Raw genomic sequence first — 21275 nt, 5'->3', positions numbered from 1 at the left:
TGAGTCAAAATTTTAAGGGTGCCCTTACCCAGGTAGTATGCATTGTGCCAGTTAGATGTAAATCCAGTCATCCCCTCTCCCCCCCCCCATCTGCTATGTTCTCCTTGAGTTTTACTTCCATGGTGCACACAGAGTTGATGCATTAGCTCCAATTTAGTATCAAGTGCATGTGGTGTTTGATTTTCTATTCCTGTGATACTTCACTGAGAGCCACGGTTCTCAACCTGTGGGTAGCGACCCACAGGAACTGTGTTAAAGGGTCACAGCATTAGGAAGGTTGAGAACCACTGACTGAAAGGAATGGTCTCCAATTCCACTCAGGTTGTTACAAAAGATACTAGATCACCATTTTCTTTTCATTGTCTGAATAGTTCTCAATGGTCTACGTAGTACTGCATTTTATTAATCCATTCATGTATTGGGGGGCACCTGGGAGGTTTCCACATCTTTGCAGTTGTGAATGTGCTGCTATAAACATTCAAGTGCATGTATCTTTTTTGATAAAATGACTCTGTTCCTTTGGGTAATGCAAGGTAATTTCTAAATGGGTCACCCTGCTGCAGAGAGGAGTATCTAATGTTAATTTCTAAACAGGTCATGCTGCTACTGAGATAAAGGGTGTGTGATATGACGAATCTGGGGCAGGTAACAGAAGCTAAGTTGCAGGGATAGAGGTTAGGCATCTGGAGACAATGCACTCTGGATAAAGAAGTCTGGGGAAGACCTGGCCTCAGCAGTAGGCTAAAGAGATGGAGGAGATTCTGAGGTCCCCCTTATCAGGGGGGAATAGGCTTCACCCCCGCTCCCTGGGGTCTTCAAACCTTGGATAGTATCAATCCAGATTGCTGCCAATGGGAACATGTTCCTGGTCATGTCTTCCATTCACAAATTTCATGCCTTTCCTGTGGTATCTAAGCCCTTCTCACACACTGTGGCCAAATCTTTCACAGCTTGAGGGACGACAGCAAAACACCATGATTTCTTTTTCCTTCTTTACAATGACATACTTACCATAGATCTTCGCAACCTCAGCATATGATTTTTTTATTTTCCTTCTTAAGTCAAGAACCTTTGTCTTTTCACTTCAAGAAAGCACGTGATGGGTTTTTTTGGCTCCTCTGTATCACCAGCCTCACAACTCTTGTGCTTTGGAGCCACAAGAAGTAATGTAAGGGTTGCTTGAACACAAGCACAGTGCACCTGTGACCATCTACCTGGTAACTAGGAGGGCATCTAGGTAACTAGAGGGCAGGTGCATTTCCACTAGACAGAGAGACTGGTTCCTGTCCCAGACAGGTCAGAGCGGGATGGTGGGAGATTTCATCATGCTATGTAGAATGGCAAGCAATTTAACAGTTATAAGTTGATTATTTCCGAAATTTTCCCGTCAATACTTTCAGACTGTGGTTGACTGTGAGTTATCGAAACCACTGCAGCAAGTGAAACTGTGGCAAGCAAATAAACAGAAAGTAGTAACGGTGGATCACTGTAGTTTGGAGCTGATCTTGGTCAATATGATGGCTCTGCACCCCCAGGAAGTCTGTGTGTGTGGGCGTGTGTGTTTTGAACAAAGCAAACAGAAATAAAAAGAGCTTTTACCCATCACATGTAAAAAACTCTGACATAGAAATAAAATACAAAGTAGGGAATTACATTTTCCTCCATCAGGAATGAGGATAGGTGTGGGGCCACAAACACCTGTGAAGGTTTAGTCATGTAAAATGGTGATGGCAGGTGAAGGGGGACAGAGCCGAGCCTAGGCCAGGCCACTGATAACTAGTGACCAATGTCTAAGGCACCTCCAAATGATAGCTTAGCCAACTCATGGGCACATGGCAGCCACATAGGCAAAGTCAGGAGGGCAGGCAAATTGGATGTGGATTTGCTAGAGCAAACTCACCTTCACAGCAGCAGCCCAGGAGTCTCTCCAAAGTCATCTGCTGGATGTGTCACTAAATAGGCAGTGGGGACTTCTAAAGAGAGCTAGCAAAGAGAAGAAACAGCAAGTATTTGAGGTCTTGGTATCATTAAAATGTGCGGGATAAGGTTTCAAGTAAAACAAAGTGGTTTTGTCTTGAGCCCACAAACAGATGAAGCCTGATGAGATAATTTGTACTATTTAACTATCTAACATAGAAGTTAACCAAACTTTAATTTTCTTACTTACCCTGTTATATTTTTCCATGCAAGTTGTGAAAAAAAAAAAAAAAAGGAACTGGCCTTCTCATTTCTCTCTGCATGTGTGTGTCTAAGTTTGGTTGTCAGTTTCCTGGAATGGGGTGACCTCTGGCTTTTTGGACCTTCCAAGATGAGGGTCCACTGTAAACCATGGGCCATTCACGGCATGGGCAGGACATATCCAGAGTTTCCCCTTTACCTCATTTCTCTGCTTCCTTCTGTCATAATCGCAATGCAGGTCCTAATTAACTCTCATTTCTCCAACTAATGAATCCTACACACCGCTACCCTGATGGCCTTCCTAATTCCATTACTTCTACCTAGAATGCCTCTAAATTGACCCATATTTTAAGGTCCAGCTCAGATTTACCTTCTTGATGAAAATTTTCCACATCACCCACTCAGAAATCAACTACCCCTTCTAGAACGTCTTATAGCAGTTTATTCATGTTACAAAAATGGGGGTGCTTTACCACCTTGCCTGGAAGTTAATGTGTGTGTATGTGTGTGTGAGTGTGTATTATCTTATGTGCACTTATTAATTATTTAAAATATTCCTAAGGATACAATGTCATTCCTTGCTCACATTAAACATTCCCTCCTACCCTTTTCCTACACATCTCAGGCTGTCTGTTGAACTTTTATTGCTTATTTTTTCTATCAGGGTGATTCTTAATCCCTACACAAGACAGACATCATACACATAAAAATACGGGAGGCTTGAAAGGAGAAATGGTTAGAATGGACTAATATGCATAAATTGTACATTCCTCGCTCAGGAATATATTTGACCCTTCGAATTTCCTAAATTTTAATAGTTTTTCACCTCTTTTCAAATCCCACACCTCATCCTTAAGCAGAAAACAAAAAGTGGTGAATATAGTGAATATAAATGAGTTTTCCTGCAGTTTCTCAAAATAATCTTTTATTAATTTAGAGTTCAATTATTTGAACAATATTGTCCAAGCACCACGTTGATGACTCACGAGCAGATAATTCAGCATCAGCCAGATGAGTAAGTCACAGCCAATGAGTCATGCTTCAATTCCAGTATTGCAAGCTGTACTATCAGAAAACAACTTCTTTTAGTACTAATCACTAAGCTTAACTAGCACTGAAGGTGGCCCGTCTTCAAGGTCTTTCAACAGGCAGGTGTAGCTGTGCCACAAGACATCCCATCAATATTTGCACATATGCGATTTCTGCAGGACCACTACAGTCTTGCCAAATTCTATCCAGCAATTGAAGTATAACAAAGGAGAAAAAATTCAAATAAGTGAAACTGACTTCATAAATAAAAAATATACCCAATAGGCATGTACTCTAGAATAAGACAACTTTCATTCAAGTTTCACTCACTCAAGTTATAAGATATCTGATCCTAAGACATCAAAAATTTGTGACTGGGCCCCCCTCCAGTTCCTAGCAAGCTCTATGTACTAGGCAGGAAACAACAGTCTTCCTAGATTCACCTCTAGTTTCCTCATCTGGGAAACAGAGGTTAAAACTAGTACTTGCTTCACAGAGCTATTATGAGAATCAAATGCAATGACCCAGATAAAACTACAACAGTGTTTAGACCAAATTTTGTGCTCCATAAATGTCTGCTGTTATTTTTACATGATAACTATTACATTTTTGCCAATTCTGTGCCTATATTAAGCCAAAATGAAACTAATGAAAACACAAATATCAACTATTCATTTGATTCTGGGTGCTGAAATACAAAGAAAAAAAGCTAAACCAGCATAGATCCGGAAACCTGTAAGGATTCTGTAGAACTCAAACCTTTTTAAATTTCATTTTACTTATTTTGGTTTAGAACATATGGATCTCCTATAAATGCTAATCATTTGTTAATATTAAATAAGATCCATGTATAAAATAAAATGCATGTGATCCTGAATCCTAAGAAAATACTAGAAATTTTCACAGTGAGTAAAGACTTAGCTTTCTAACTGTGTTGTACACCTGTGACAAGGCAAGCTAATATGTGACAGCAGACTTAAAAGCAACTCAAGGGCAGCATCTGTGGCTCAAAGGAGTAGGGCGCTGGCCCTATATGCCAGAGGTGGTGGGTTCAAGCCCAGCCCTGGCCAAAATCTGCAAAATAAAACAACTCAAAATTCTATGATCTTGCACTCAGTTCTCCCAGCTACAACACTGACCCTAGTTCATACCCTCATTTTTGGAAACCTGAGGACCAATGGATGAGTCATGGAATTTTCACTTTCTATCTTGATATCTTGGTGTCATTTAGGGTAGATACCATAAAGCTCCTAATTGACTTACTCATGGGGATAATGAGCATTTAAATAAGCAATTTATATTCTTGTTAGTCATACCAATGCCTTTTTAATAGAAAGCAAGCCAAAACATTAAAAAACAAAATTTCTATTTTCTCTTGTTATTAACTGAAATGCTTTCCATTAATGGTGAAAGAATAAATGGTGTTTAGTAGGTAGACTGCTGAGTGTCCATTATCAACTGCTGATGAGCTGCAGGAACTCGCCCTTCCTACTGCAGTATAACCTGAATGCTTTCCACACTCCCATCAGCTCAGATAAGGTGCACCAAATTATCTTTCCAACTACAGTGTGTCACCTGAATGCAATTAACACCTTATTAAGTGTTCAGGCATTTCTACAGGTAATAAATTAGTCATGGTTCAGTACCTTGCAACACTTCTTTAGTACAATACTTGATACACTCACTGTAGGCTATGGAAAATACTGAAAACAATTAAATAAATTCCTTAATGCAATACGATGACAGAGATGATTTTTTATTTGTCTTAGTAATGCTGATTGCACATGTAGGGGGAGGAAGGTAATAAATTGAAGATGTCTTTTTTTTTTTTTTAAATAACTGCAGGGTTTCTTTTGGATTCAGAAAGTTTGGTGTCATAAAGCTGACAATGTTACTTCTGGAAATGTTTCATTAAATTTAAGTCACTAAATCATTCTTTTATTAATTTTTGTTCTCATTTTCTTCCACTGAAAATTTTTAAATATCAAAAATTAAACACAATCACTTTAATTTAAAAACTTTGAGGCATATGAGAAAAATTCAGATAGAAAGATGTAAAAGAAGATTATCTTAATACTTTTTGGGGGGATGGGGTTTAGTTGCCTTATTTTTCCTGTTAATTTATTTTGAAATTTCAAATAACATTAAAGGAGTACATGGGGATTTTGCTTTATAAACATTTATATCTTGGTACATATAGAGATTTCTTTGTGTGATTTGTCTAAGGCATACCTGGATCATCTCTTACATCTTAATACTTAACAAACCAAAGGAATCTTAAAATTATACAACCAATTTATACATCTAAAACATTATAGGTTTTAAAAACATCCCTTATACATTTTTCTTCTACAAGTCCAAATATAAACATTAACACAATTTATCCCATAAATAACAATGGATAAAATATCCTGAATTGAAAAGTATACATGTTGATACTAAATGGGTGTTATGCCCACCTCCCAATTTAAAAATAATTTATATTTGTATTTATTTTGAGATTTAAGTGTTCTACCTATGTCCTTTCCTTCTAAAGAATCATAAATGGGTAAAAGCAGGCACAGAATCTGTAATTTGTAACAACATAAGTTCTTCCAAGGAAACTGGAGAACCTTTCCAGGTTCACACAGAAGTTATAAGATACTTGATTTATCCACTAAGCACCGACTGTAATTCTATTGCTATGGAAATGATTTTACAGTATATCATGCACATAGTAGTAAAGAATACAAAAGTTATGTGCAAATAAGTATCTGTTTAGGATCTGCCTGACGTATTTTTTAAATGTAAGTGATACAATTTTTTTCTGTCCTTGTCAAGAAACTAGGTGCTAGTATTAAGTGCCACATAAATAGCTAATTGGGTGGAATGATCAGAAGGTTACATAAACCACTTCTCAGGTAGAAACCTTTGAGACAAGCTACAGAGGAATGTGGGTCAAATGTTTAATGGCCCTCCTCTGTGCATATAAAAGTATATCTCTTAATGAATTCTAGATGGCCAGTTTTCAGCTTTCCCGTAAATTACAAAGGAAGCCATGATCACAAAATCTTTTAGAAGGTTGAGATCACTGTAGTCTACTTCCTCATGTTACATTTAAGAAACTGAAATCTAAAGAGGTCAAGTGACCTGCTCAGGGTCAGATGGTGAGGACCTAGAGCTCATGAAGACTCATCTGGAGCGTCTCTGGGAAGTGTGGGGGGTCAGGGAAGAGGGCAGGACAGCATATGTACCTCCCAAAGAACCTTTGGCGGCTGTGTTTTCTTACTTGTTTCTAGGAATGGTACTTGACAGATTAAAGCTTATTCTATGTGGTATGTCCTAAATTTAGTACTAATTTAGGTACTAATTTAGGTACAATCACTAATTGTGATTTGGCCCATAATTAGAGTAGTTTAGCAGTATATTATACCTTCCTTATATTGTGACATTTTATTCTCTATAAGGTTTTGGTATATTTTCCCCATGGTGGCACACGCCCATAGTCTTAGCTACTTGGGAGGCTGAGGTAGGAGGATTGCTCCCTCCTCCCCCCCAATCTTGAGGTATGACACCAAGGCACTCTGGCCAGGGGCAACAGATTGAGACACTATCTCAAGAAAAACGAAAACAAAAACAAAACAAACAAACAAAAAAAAAAAAAGGAGAAGAAAAAGAAGAAAGCATTGTGTTTCCCAAAGAGACCACTGCAGTATTTCTGATCTCACATGTTCTTATAATACGACACTTAGTGGTGAGGGGGGTCCTCTCCCTAGAACCTCAGCCGACATTTGTGAGCACCTCCTCTCATAGAGTACGTTGAAATGCCTCCTTATGATATCCATGATTAGATCATGAAAATGTCATGCATTTGCTTGGTTTTGGTTTGTTAATTTGTTTACTTCTGGCATTGTATTGTGTTGTGGTGGTTGCTGGGTGTGAGGAAGCCCAATGTAACCCATGTTGATGCCTCATCTCACTCTGGCCAATAGTTCAGCTAAATCCCCTCAAATAGTCAACAACCCCCAGACATGTGAATAAATACTGACTATTTGGGGACCTTATTGATTCATTCCCTAGCTAGTGAATCATCTCTATTTGATTATTTTCACTGAAAGCCCCACACATGCCATCCTCACAGCTATGGTTTGCATGTTTCTTCAAAAACTCATGTGGAAATTTAACTGCCTTTGTAGCAGTATTGGGAGGTAGGGCCTACATGATTAGGTCATAAGGGCTTTTCCCTTAGGAATGTTTTAATGCTATACCTCCAAAATGGGTTAGTTATCTTGGGAATGGGTTCCTGATAAATTTATGAGTACAGCCTGATTTCCTCTCTCTGTCTCACGTGCCCACTGGCCCTTCTACCATTTTATTATGCACCAACAGTGCCACACCAGATATGGCCCCTTGATCTTGGGATCTTGGACTTCCCAGCCTCAGAATGATAAGCCAATTAAATTTCTTTCATCTTAAATAAATTGCCTAGTTTATGGTATTCTATTATAGAAACATAGGCTGAACTAAGACACTTACTGAACGTTTTCCTTATTCCTAAAATACAAAATCTGTGCTGATAATAAAATGTATTGTTTTGCACCAGTAAGGTAAGAGTGGTTTGTTTTGCATCAATAAATATTCGGGATATGTCCCTCTTCATGAGAGAAATAGTCACTTTCTACCAAAAGATAAAAAATAAGAAATTATAAGACAATCAACTATTCAAATACTCAAGAGAGTAAATAAAGTTTACAAAAATCATTGAGTTAATAAAAAATAATACTATGTTTAAAAATAAACCATCTTGCTTTAAATGCTTAGAATCAAAACTGAATTTTTAGAAAATATTAATACATTGTCTATGCAGTGAATTCTTTACAGCAAAAGGAAAGCCACCAAATTTCATTTCAGTGGTTGAAGATCTTGCTTTCAGCCTCAGTTATCCACTGTCAAAACAGGAGACAAGAAAAATGCCACATTTTTACTTTGAGACCATGTACAGCAATACATAAGAAATTGTTATAATGAAATAAAATGTAAGATGAAAATCAACTTAAGGATGAAAATCAACTTTAAAAAGGAAAACAAAACACTTTTGAACATACACTTAAGCTACATTTTTAAGAAGTCACCAGAGTAATAATATGGATAAAATCCAGTCTTTTTTAGAACTAGCATAGTAAGGAATTGTTTGAACTAATAATCTAGCATCCATCAGTTTAATATAGAACAATCAGTATCCTTAGCTATAAATATATCAAATGATTCTCTGTGACATGAGATCTGAGTGTAATTTACTTGTTACTTTGGATTAGTGACTGCTGTCACACTCAGTGACATACATGTCATAGGAAGTGGATGAGACTGATTGGCTATTGGCTATCTAGAGCTGTAAGCCAAAAAGGTCATTAAACCATTCACTCCCACAGTAGGATAGCGTTTACTGAAGTTTAATTATACGGTGCTAAGCCACATCTAAAGCAAAGTCTTGAGTTGGGAGTAGGAGGTGAAGGTCTAAGTTAGTTTCTCAAAAGAAATCATATCTACCCTGATTCCTGAACAGCAAATAAAACTGCATCAGTAAAAGGCAAATGGCAAGATGTTCCAGGCAGAGGTGCAGACTATAAAAAAGTTTAGAGGAGAAGAAAAGCATGAGATATGTAGGGAATTCCAAATAATTCTGTTTGATTAGAGCTTAGGTAAAGGAGCGTCACAATCAGACTACTTTCCGTAATTCTCTGCATTTAAGCAAAAGGATCAACTGGAAGGTAGTCTGCACTGATCAGACACTTCCAAGTCATAGGATGACACCAGAATATAGAATGGTATGTGGGGAGCAGCATTTTCCGGCCCTGGTTACCCACAGAGTCTCCCTTCCTGCCACGCTCCACCCTGAAGTCAAGTGAGCTGACTATCTATCAGACTATCTGTCTATCCACTTCTCTCATTTCCTTTTTCCCTATTTTGTTGAGGGTTCCCTGCCTCAAGGGACTCACCTGAAGAGAAAAAGGAAATGGAGAGAAGTGGATCTGAATGATATGAATGTGGCACCATCAATGAGATCTCTTGGCTTATTGTTTGTAAAGCTGAAGAAGAAATTAGGAATTAAGAATGTACCAGAATGCAGAACATGGTGATGCCAATCTCTGAAACAAGAAATACAAGCACAAGGTTTGATTAGAGGGGGGTTAAAAGAGGTGCCATTTTTAGATGTGCTGACTTGAGAGGTCCCTGTGGAGCATCTGAGTGGAGTTGTTAGGAGATGCTTAGATCTGGAGCTCAGGGGAACAATTCATGTTAGAGCTCACAGTGGCAGAACAAGAGCCTATCACGGCACCTGAAACATTAAAGGCAAGTGAAATACCGTCTGGGTGTGTATCAAGTGAGAGACATAAAGGATTAAGAATATGGAAACCAGGCAGTGCCTGTGGCTCAAAGGAGTAGGGCACTAGCCCTATGTGCCGGAGGTGACGGGTTCAAACCCAGACCTGGCCAAAAACTGCCAAAAAAAAAAAAAAAAAAGAATGTGGAAACCTATGTTATTTATGGGTAAGGCAAGAAGGAGAACATTGAGAAGCTGGCTAAAGAGAAGCAATCAGAATGGTAAGTGGAAGCCTATAGAATTGATGAAAATACAACTGTTTATTAGAGTTTTCCAATAGTTCAAATGCTACAGAGAAGTCAGCAAAATGAACACTGGAAATTTTCCATTGAATTTAGCCTTTCTTTTTGCTAGTCCCAAACATTAGATATGGTTTGCCTCATTTATGTTTTTAGGATTCCATTACTTTCAGAGGTGAACTTGTTAAGGTATAGCAACAATATATGCAGAGACACTGGAGATAAGTAGGATTTTTAAAAAATTATATTTGTCTCTTAAAATCTGTGCATTAAAAACCCACTGTATGACAGAAACATGCTTCCTAAACTAACTTCTATAGTCATTGTTATAATAAATTTAGTCTAGAAATTATTAATTTTCCATGAGCTTCTACTTTGAAAATAGCCAAACTAAAGCACAGAAACATTTAGCCATCTCCTTGGGTTTCTTAACATATGGGAAATGGTCTTTGATAGAGACTTACGTATTCTGACATAAAGTACTATGTATAAAACTATGGAAAAGTACTATGTAAAAAACATACAGAAAAAAGAAATCTTGTTCATTTCTTTGAGAGCATTTCTATAATATCACATTATTAAGCCTTTATCTTTTTAAAATAGATATAAACTAAGAGAGGGGAAAGGGGAGGCTGGGTGGAAGGAGGGTAATTGGTGGTACCACACCTAGGGTGCATTTTACAAGGGTACATGTTAAATATACTTAGTAGAATATAAGTATCTTAACACAATAACTAAGAAAATGCAGTAAAGGCCATGTTAACCAGTTTGATGAAAATATTTCAAATTGTATATGGAACCAGCACATTGTATCCCATAATTGCATTAATGTACACAGCTATGATTTAATAAAAAAAAATTAAAAATAAAAAAATAAGTAGACATAAACAACTGTAAGATTTCCTATAATTAAAAGTTTTACTTTGTGTGTGGTTCTTTTTATTAGTCAATTAACAAAGAAACTAAAAACCTCATTTATTCTACTTCTGCCTGAAAGCTGATGTTCCTAATAAAATTCTTTTGCATAAATAAAAGTCTATGCCTTAAAGAACTGACTTCACCAACTTCTAGAATTGGAAACCCATTATTATGCTTCCTGAGTATATTTTATACTTTCTAAATGCAAACCAGAGAGGGAATTTGTTAATCCCTCTGCACTGTGATATTGCTGTGTCTAACCACACTGATCTATGGACTATCTCAGTGGGTGGATAGCCGTGGTAGACATGCAAGCCAAACTGACTCCCACAACGGCTGTGGGTATCTGCTGTATATTGTCAGAGGCTCACTCACCACATCCAGCAGAAGATAAATACAAGTCACAAAATGGTCTCATAGGCCACATACGAGTGCCACATATGCCTGAGCAACTAGGAAAAATCTGTATAAAAGGGAAAGTAGTTTTCCTTCCTTAAAAGTCCAACATGTTTTATTTAAGTGAAGTATATAAATAATCATTCCACCATTATTATATGACAAGAGAAAGTAGATGCACCAGAAAAAGCCATATATAAGGATAAGTTTCAAAAATGAACAGTTACCACTGTAATACAAAAAACAGGATACCATGATTAAGGGGATTAACTGCTCATTATTTCAATGGATATTTGCTGAGTGTCTAAGCTTAGTGCTAGGCACTCCATGAATATGTTAAGTCATGATCTGACCCATAAAAACTTTATAAGAGTGCCAAGTGGGGAATGGAATAAAAAAATAAAAGTTGCAATGGACCTTAGGATGATATAGCACGTCAGGAGACACGGCTTGGACACATACCCTGCAGTCACTACCTTTAAACCTGCCTTTTCTCCCCATAGAGATCTGCTCTCCTATTTCCAGTCACAACTTTAAAGGGAGATGATGAAATTCAGCTCCAGTTACAAGGTAAGTACTGGTAGAAGGTGACCATCGTGTATTATTCCCCTGGCCAGACATTGGTTTCCACGTGGGTGTGAAAGGCAATTTTATCCACCATGATAGAAAAATTCTGCTGGAGTCTTCTGGAAAATGCTTCCTCAATAATAAAGAAAAATATACAGAAAGAGGAAATCCCTCTTATTCCATTGGATATTTTTGTGTTATGAGAAGGTGTCTGGTTCTATTGTTGCCTTTTTATGTCCGTGAAATCTGCCAGCCTAAGAACTAGCAAACTGGCCACGGATGGTAAGGAAAGAACACGTGTGCACACACGCACACAACACACGCAAGCTCCCAATGGTGTCTTCAAATCCAAATTCTTGTTATGGTAGTTAATAAGTTATCTTTGTTATTTGTATGATTCAAAGTTTTCTGCTTACTTTAGCCAAATGCATCCTAAGCACTATCAGCCACGTTTAATTTACACATGAGGTAACAGAGACCCTGAGAGTTAGAGACCTGTCAAATGTGGGACAACTCATTATATCCAGTAACTACAGTAGCCAATAACCTGCTAAATGGCTATCAGACTTCAGGAGGCTACTCTCTACCAATGCTAACCTGACTGCGCTGAGTTAAGGAAGTGTCTGGAATATCTCTGTAAAAAATGCATAATCTAAATCTAATCTAAATCCAAATGTAGGCTAGATCGTTACAGGCATACCTCACTGAAATGCGTTTTGCTTTCTTGTGCTTTAGAGATACTATGATTTTTATTTGTTGCCGTAGGCAACTCTGTGTTCAGCAATTTTATTGGTGCCGTTATTCCAACAACATGTGCTCACTTCATGCCTCTGTGTCACATTTTGATAATTCTCACAATATTTCAAACTTTTCTATTATTATAGAAGATCAAACCAGCCAGCCACGGCAAGCTCCTAACTCTTCAATTCTATAAAGAGAGGTGAGGAAGCTTCAGAAGAAAAGTGTGAAGCTGGCAGGGGCTGGCTCACGAGGCAGAGGAAAAGAAGCCACCTCCGCGACATAAAAGTACAAGGTGAAGGACAAGTGCTGATGCAGAAGCTGCAGCAAGTTATCGGGGAGAACCAGCTAAGATCATTGATGATGGTGGCTACGCTAAACAACACATTTTCAGTGTAGAAAAAAAGAGCCTTATATTGGAAGAAGATGCCATCTAGGACTTTCATAGCTAGAGAGAAGTCAATGCCTTGGCCTCCAATCTTGTAAGGACAAGCTGATTCTCTTGTTAGGGGTTCATTCAGCTGTTGACTTTAAGTTGAAGCTATTATTGCCTCCCAGCCTTTTGGCTAAGATCAAGTGTAAGTTGAAGCTATTTATCATTTACCATTCCAAAAATACTAGGGCCCCTAAGACTGATGAGAAAGGTATGTATAAATGGAAAAACAAAGCCTACATAACAGTACATCGGTTTACAGAATGGTTTATTGACTATTTTAAGCTGACTGTTGAGATCTACTGCTCAAAAAAAAAGAAAGAAAATTCCTTTTAAAACATGACTTCTCACTGACAACGCACCTGGTCACCCAGAGATTCTGATGCAGATGTACAAGGAGAATAATTTGTTTTCATGCCTGCTAACACAATATCCATTCTGCAGCCAATGGAAGTAGTTACAACTTTAAAGTCTTATTAATTATGAAACACATTCTGTAAGGCTATAGCTGCCATAGATCATGACTCCTCTGAGGGATCGGGACAAAGTAAGTTGAAAAATTTCTGGAAAGGAGTAACTATTCTAAGAGCCACTAAGAACATTTGTGGGCCAGGAGCAATGGCTTACACCTGTAGTCCTAGCATTCTTGGAAGCCATGGTGGGTGGATCGCTTGATCTCAGGAGTTCAAGACCAGCCTGGGCCAGGTGTTATAACAGGAGCCTGTAGTCCCAGCTATTCAGAAGGCAAGGGGATCTGTTGAGCCCAAGAGTTTAAGGTTGCTATGAGCTATGATGCCAGGACACTCTACCCAGAGTGATAGAGTAAGACTAAAAAAATAGTTTCAAAAAAAAAAAGTAAGAAAAGAAAATTTATGATTCCTAGGAGATATCAAACACCAACATTAATAGGAGTGTGTCAGAAATTGATTCCAACTCTCATGGATGACTTAAGGAGTTTAAGAATCCAGTAGAGGAAAGAACTGCAGATGTGATGGAAATAGCGAGAAAACTAAAATTAGAAGTGGAGCCTGAAGGTGGGACTGAATTGCTACAATCTCACAGGGAAGCCTGAGGAATGCTTCAGCCTGAGGATGGATGAGGAATTGCTTCTTATGGATCAGGGAAAGCTGTTTCTTGGGATGAATTTTACCCCTAATGAAGATGCTGTGAATATTACTGAAATGACATGAGAAAAAATTAGAATATTACATATGATAAAGAGGATGGCTCCTATGGTAAAAGAAATTCTACTGTGTGCAAAAGGCTCATTAGCATTTTGTAGCAATTAAGTATTTTTAAAATTAAGGTATGTACATTTTTTTAGACAGAATGCAATTGTATACTTCACAGACCACGGTAGAGTGTAAAGGTGAATTTTATAAGCATTTGGAAATGAAAAAATCCCTATGACTTGCTTTATTGTGGTATTTGCTTCGCAATGATGGTCCAGATCAAACTTAAATATCTCCAAGGTATGTCCATATTTACAGATGGTGGGGCCAACGGATCAGGAAATATGATGTAAAATGTAAAAGAGTAAGACGTTAAAGCAGTATATTTTAAATTCAGAAAGTATTCTTATTACGCGTATTTTGAATCTGCTTCACAGACCTTATCACATGTGTTTTGCAGCAGTTCTGCCGGTGTTTCAATTTCCAGTTTGCAATGACAGGAAAACAAAGAGTGTGGTTGAGTGGATCTTAGCCACACGGAAATGGTCACTGAGGCTAAGATAGGACAAACCACTTCAGTTCCACCCATAAGCAGGCAAAAGAAAGGAACAAAGGATTGGAAGCAGCTGCCGACTTCAAGGAAGTTTAGGCATACAGATAAGACCTCCCACTTCCCTGCGGCCTGGAGACTCTTCTCTTCTTTTGGGGATAGAGCCAAACCCTCTTTGACCACCCCGGGCCTATATTTTCAGAGTTGTCGATTGCCTGTGACTACTCTCTGTGTGTTCCTTTCCCCTCACTTTCCCCACTGCTTTTCCCGAGTTGGAACATTAGAGAAATGAAAACTTGGAAATAAACTGACAACAGGCTGATTTTTGCTGACTCTTGAACCGAAGATGGCCTGGGTTCTCTCTGGTCTTTGATCTTTAAGACATGTTTATCCTTGGCTTGTTTTCCTTTCCCCTTGGTCTTTACCTGAACAAGGTCACAGCCCCTGGAATCATTTTCCATAGTAGGTTTTTCTGTATCACCATCCCTCTCTATACCTTGTATATTGTGTGGTGGCAAAACCTTAACATTTTCCAGAGATATCATGGCAGACCACGCCTTCTATTTCAACGGCCTGGACTTAATTTTCAGAACAGTATGGAACTGTTCAGCGTAAAACAACTTCCTGTGCATCAACAATTAACATCAGATATTAATTGTGTTAGGCTAGACTCTCTGCCCTCACACACATCTACTTCTTCTAATAGGACACAATCAGTGCTTACTCCTGGAGACCACAATATTTGTTGATTTAGCAAACAATTTCCTGAGCACCTACTATAAGCCAGACACTTTAGCTATGATATATCTGTGAGTGAAACAGAACCACATACCTGCCCACCTGGGGTCTATATTTAGCAAAAGAGACAATGAATGAACAAGGAGCACAATTAACAAGCAATTATGCTAGAAGGTGATAAATGCTATGACCAAAAAAAAAAAGGCGCATCAAGCTAAGGGGAATTGGGATGAGCAGGTTTGAGTTATGAAAATTGCCACTTAAAAAAAATCAAACTGATAATAAAAGGAAGTTTTACTTTGTCAGGAAAAAAATAGAGACAGATTTTTAAATTACATGTGATTGTGACAGGAAGTTGTTGATTTTGTTTGTATTGTGATGATTCTGTCCTAAAGTCTCCATCCCCAGGGCCTTCCTAGGCCAAGAAAGGGGAAATAGAAGGAACTGAGCTAGGTCCAGAGCAAAGAGACCAGGAGAGCCTTGCAGAAATAGCAGAGGGCAAGGAGACTGAGGGGACTGCAGAACAGGAGATGAAGCATAGAGACCCTGGAGGAGGAATTGCCTTACGCTAGCCAAGATGAACTCAATCTCCTGATGGGTGGGAGGTCGAGGAAGAAACTGCAGTTACTTTTGCAGCATTCACTAGATTCTACCATTCTTCTGACTGCGTTTTAGTGGAAAAGAGCCATGACTTCTTTTTCTACCACTTGTCAGTGTAAAGAACGACTCCAGGTCATATCTCATGGCCAATTTTCAGTCGTCATCTTCCTTGACCCCTCAGTAGGATTTATGTAGGTGATCACTTCTTCCCATTAAATGCCCCTACCTACTCGATCTCTGTGTCTCTACATGTCCTCTGTTGCCCCCCCATCTTCTCTGGCACCAATTCTCAGGCTTCCTTGCTGGTTCCTCTATATATTCTCAGCCTCTACATGTTACAGTGCCCCCGTCTTTCTATATCTGTACTCACCCTCCAGGATCGTGGTTTACCTACCATCTCAGTAATGATGGTGGCCAGATTCACATGGCCAGCTCTGAACTTGCACTGCCACTCAGCATATCTACCTACATATCTAATGCAGATTTCAAATTCAACATGTCTGAAACTAAAGTCTTGATCTTTCCCACTCATGCCTGGCCTCTTCTAGACTTTCCCATCTTAGTGAATGGCAACTTCATCCACCTAGTTACTCAGCCTAAAATCCTCAAACATACTAAGGATACTCCCTTCTCAGGGTCTTGGCAGATGCTGCTCCCTCTCCCCATCCACATGGATCTCTCCTTCCTTCCCTCAGGTCTCTGGTCAGATGTTGCCTTCTCAGAAAGGTCTTTTCTTGTGACCCTTCTAAAAACAGCACCTTCTGTCATAACCTAGCTCCTTGCTTTATTTCTCTTTACAAAAATTCTACTACTTGGTATACTACATGCTTATTTATTTGTTTATGGCCTGTATCTCTCATTAGAAACTAAGCTTCATTAGATAGATTAAGGATTCTATTTCTATCACCAAGAAGAGTACCTGTCATAGAGTATTCAATAAATATTTTTAGAATTAATGAACAAGAGAAATATGGTTAAGGAGTGTAGTTATAGTGTGTATACAGGGTCTGGCTAAAATTTACTAAGATCAGGATAGTCCCTGCATGTTGCTATCTGGAAGCAAAACAACTTGAGACTTCTGTGTAATTGAAAAGAAAACTATAAATACAGCTTAAGTAGCCAAGCATCACGGTGGGTGCTTATAATTCCAGCTACTCAAGAGGCTGAAGCAAGAGGATTGCTTGAGCCCAAGAGACTGAGGTTGCTCTGAGCTGTGATAATGCCATAGCACTTACCCAGGGTGACAGAGTGAGACTCTGTCTCAAATAAATAAAGAAGCATTAGTAAAGCTAAAAGAAAATCCATGGTCCTCGGGAAAGCTTCTGACTATAGACCTGTGCTGTCCTTTAGCCATTTGAGGCTTTTAAAAATTAAAAATTGAGTTTTTCAGCTATCCTAGCCACATTGCGAGTGTTCAACCACCACAGGTAACTAGTGCCGACTGTAGGGACATGGTCATCACTGCAGAAAGTCTATCGGTCAGCACCGCTACTGATTAACACCTGCTTTCATCCTACCTAAAGTTCATGTTTACTTTGCTCTTTTCCTCCGTCACAATTTGCAAAGTATTTAAAAAGCCTACCATTTACGTATTTCAGTGTTTTATTTCCCAAGCTGTCACTACCTCTCAAAACCTACTTCCATAACACTGTGTGTAAAAATACACACAATTTTTTTCCTGACAATTATTTCACGCACTTTAATCTGTTGCCACTGTGACTTTACTATTTTATGTCACTGGATCTACAAATATTTATTGAATGCCTCCAGTATTACGAACATCATGTTTGACTTTAAGGAATAAAGAGTGTACAGATGACAACTGAATGTGCAACATGGCTTGGAGAAGGGAGCAAAAGGAGATGTTGAAATCCATTAAAAGAAAAGGAACCTGAACTAAATGGGTGGCTTGGGGAAGAGATGGAAGAACCCTGGCATAAATTAAAAACAACGTAAAGGAAAAATCAACAAGACTTAAGGACTACTTTTTCACGTGTGACATGGAAGAACAAAAGTCAGCCGTAACTCTTAAGCTTTGTGAATTCTTAGTATGTGTACCGTGTTGGCATTAGAAGCTGCCTAAGCTAGACAATTAAAGTAGTACTGCTGGAAACAGACTGAAATCAGGTGGAAAAAGAAAGTTCTGAAACAGGTAAGAGAGTCAACCAAAAATACCCAGCTAGCAGCTAGACGGGAGGGCAAGATGTTTAGAAATCATCTCTAAAAATGTGTAAAAATGAATGAAAATGCCAAAGGTAAGAAGGGAAGGACAAAATGTGAGCATTTTTCTTCCCCTTAGACATCAGCACCTTCATAGATTTTCCATCTATAATTAAGTCCTCCTCACTGTCTCCACCCCTGCCTCCCCCAGTCCATGTTTTGCCGGTTTTTACTAGGTTTCTCTTCCAAGTTGTCACCATAAATCAAACTTTCTATTCAGAAGGTTGTAGTACTGTATGCCAGTGAAATTTCATAATCCGTCTACTTTTCTGTACAATCTCCTAATTATCCTGACAAACCAAAAAGTATTTTTAGATTGTGGAAATGTGCATGGAAAGTTTGTGTATTTATTTTGGAATCTAGCCCAGTGGTACTGTAGTAACAGAACCCATTAATGTATAGTTGTTTATACACATTTTAGGCAATTAAGGGTGTCTTTCAGGTTTAATGAGCACTGCAAAAGTGACTGAGACTCTGTAGCATAAACTCTATGACGGTTGCTTTTGATGTGGAACCCGAGGAACACAGCGTTTTAAGAATGAGAAGAGGAGTGAAGGGCTCGGTTTTTGCTCAAGGCAAATGATACCTACATCTTTCTATGAGATTTTGCTAGAAGAATTTATTATATCTTTTTAGGTTTAATGCATTTTTATGTGCACATTTTAACATTTAGTATAAGTTCATTTTAATGAAGGACCCAGGTCAACAAGACCATCAGTGAACCAGGATTTAGGTGGCCAGTTCAAAAACCAGGCATTAGAGTATTTAGTGGCTATTTAGGAAGGCCATGTGATTAAATTTATTCATTCACTATTAGATGAATGAAATATTTTTATAATAAAAGTGCAGGGCACAAAGGGGCTGCATATCAAGGAAACTTAGGCTTGTCTAGGGAATTAGAGAAGGCTCCCTAGAAAGTACTTTTTAGCAGTGTCCAAAGAATGAGAAGAAGCAGTCCAAAGAAAGAGGAAGAAGGAAGGAGAATTTAGGAGCAGGCAGTAAATCTGACTCCCACAATATCGTATTCTTTTTCAAAAAAATGCATCACACATACGAAATCAATGGTTCTATTAATTTCAGTAATATTAAAAATCAATAATACTTAAATTAATAAAACTTAAAATTTTCAAATGCTTTTAAGTGGTGTGAGACATGATAAAGTAATCATTTAAAAAAATGAGAAAAAATATTTCAAAAAGAAGAAACCTTTTTATGATACTAATTAAAAGGAGAATTTTGTTTTTTATAGCTGGTCACATTTACCACTCAAAGACAAAAACCATCCCCAAGGGACAAGGAGAATAGGATACAATCACCATCTTTACTCAAGGAAAGTATTTCTAGTGACTCCGAATTGATAACTGCTAGCTTGAAGAACACTATTCGAAAACTCTGGGAAGAATTGAGAGATATGTCCAAATACCAGCAAAAGTGAACAGTGAGAAATTCTTGAATTTTGCTGTGATTTCAGTAGCTTTTATATGAATCAGGACACATTGCTATTGGAATCTTCCTGTTGGTTCTAGACTATCAAAAGGCATTTTGAACAATTGGTCTGGATGGCTGCTATCACGTATGTGTGTCTCTATCACGTACAATTTTAAAGTCTAACCTATATTAGGAATTGTGAATCTGATCTTTTGACCAAGGAAGGAGACTATAATTGTTAGAAAAAGATATCATTTACATTTTTTGCTGCATCCTGACACTTAAAATAATTTTTACCACATAATGACCAAAAAAATTAAATTAAGTGAAGTATAACTTTAAAATATTAAGCCCCTTATTGTTATATAAATTAACAGAGTTAATGTAAATGCAGCTAATAATAAGCTTACTATATAATGATAAATAAAAATAAACACAAGCAAACTAATATACCCACATCATTTTAACAAAACACTGGCTATAATTTCAGAGAGAACTGGCTTTGAATCCGTGTCTCACCCAGTTTTGTGACTGTGTACAAGTTCCCTGATAATCTCTAAACTGGGCTCGGTGCCTGTAGCTCAGCAGCCAGGGTGCCAGCCACATATACCGGAGCTGGCAGGTTCGAATCCAGCCACAGCCTGCCAAACAACAAGGACAATTACAACCAAAAAATAGCCAGGTGTTGTAGTGGGTACCTGTAGTCCCAGCTACTTGGGAGGCTGAGGTAAGAGAATCACTTGAGTCCAGAAGTTTGCGGTTGCTGAGAACTGTGACACTACAGCACTCAACTGACGGTGACATAGACTCTGTCTCAAAATAATAATAAGAATAATAATAATCTCCAAACTGCATGATTTTCTTTTGGAATTAGACAACAAATTACATAAAGCACCTATACAATTTTGGGCAATATACCTTCTTTTTCCCTTCCTTTCCCTAAAATTTTAGGTTGAATTACTTTAATGACAGTAACATCCATGACCGAGAGGAGGAAGGAACGTAATTGTAAGAACCACATTACAAAAAAACTTAATCATTTCATTGAAGAATCTTGATTATTGATTTATATATTGATTTATAAGTCCTGATTTATTTTGATTTTAAAAATCTTATTCTTTCATAAAAAATTACAGTACGTAAATGCTGTCCAAATTACATTTATTAGGAGAGAGTTAATAAATTGAAAGAGTACTTCAGATTTCTATGAACATTCAAATTTTATCTTTTTCAATTAAGCACAGGAAGAATGGACAGCTTTCTAAAGCCAAATTTCAGGGTGAAAGCAACAGAATTATTATATTTTCCTCTAATATTTTCACAGAATTATAACTTTTAAATATGCTTGCATTTACCTTTGCAAAAAATCCTTCCTATAGGTTTGGCTGGATTCTGGGACTTCAAATTATTATTTTTCAAGTAATCACCATTGCCTTTCTCTTGGTGGCTATTGTTTATGTCTGGGTGACTTAGGGCCATCACTTTATTGGGATCTACCAAAAGTTCAATAGTTGAAAATCTGTAGGGGATTATTGCGTATACTACAGTACTAAGGGTACCAAGATAGTCTGCTCAAAAATCTTTGCTAAATCTCCCAGCTCCATCATAGTCGGAGATTTCAACACTCCTTTGGCAGTGTTGGACAGATCCTCCAAAAAGAAGCTGAGCAAAGAAATCTTAGATTTAAATTTAACTATTCAACTTTTGG

The sequence above is a fragment of the Otolemur garnettii genome, unplaced genomic scaffold (assembly GCF_000181295.1).
Source record: "Otolemur garnettii isolate 467f Iridium unplaced genomic scaffold, OtoGar3 scaffold00013, whole genome shotgun sequence".
Classification (NCBI taxonomy): Eukaryota; Metazoa; Chordata; class Mammalia; order Primates; family Galagidae; genus Otolemur; species Otolemur garnettii.
This window is presented reverse-complemented; position numbering follows the sequence as displayed.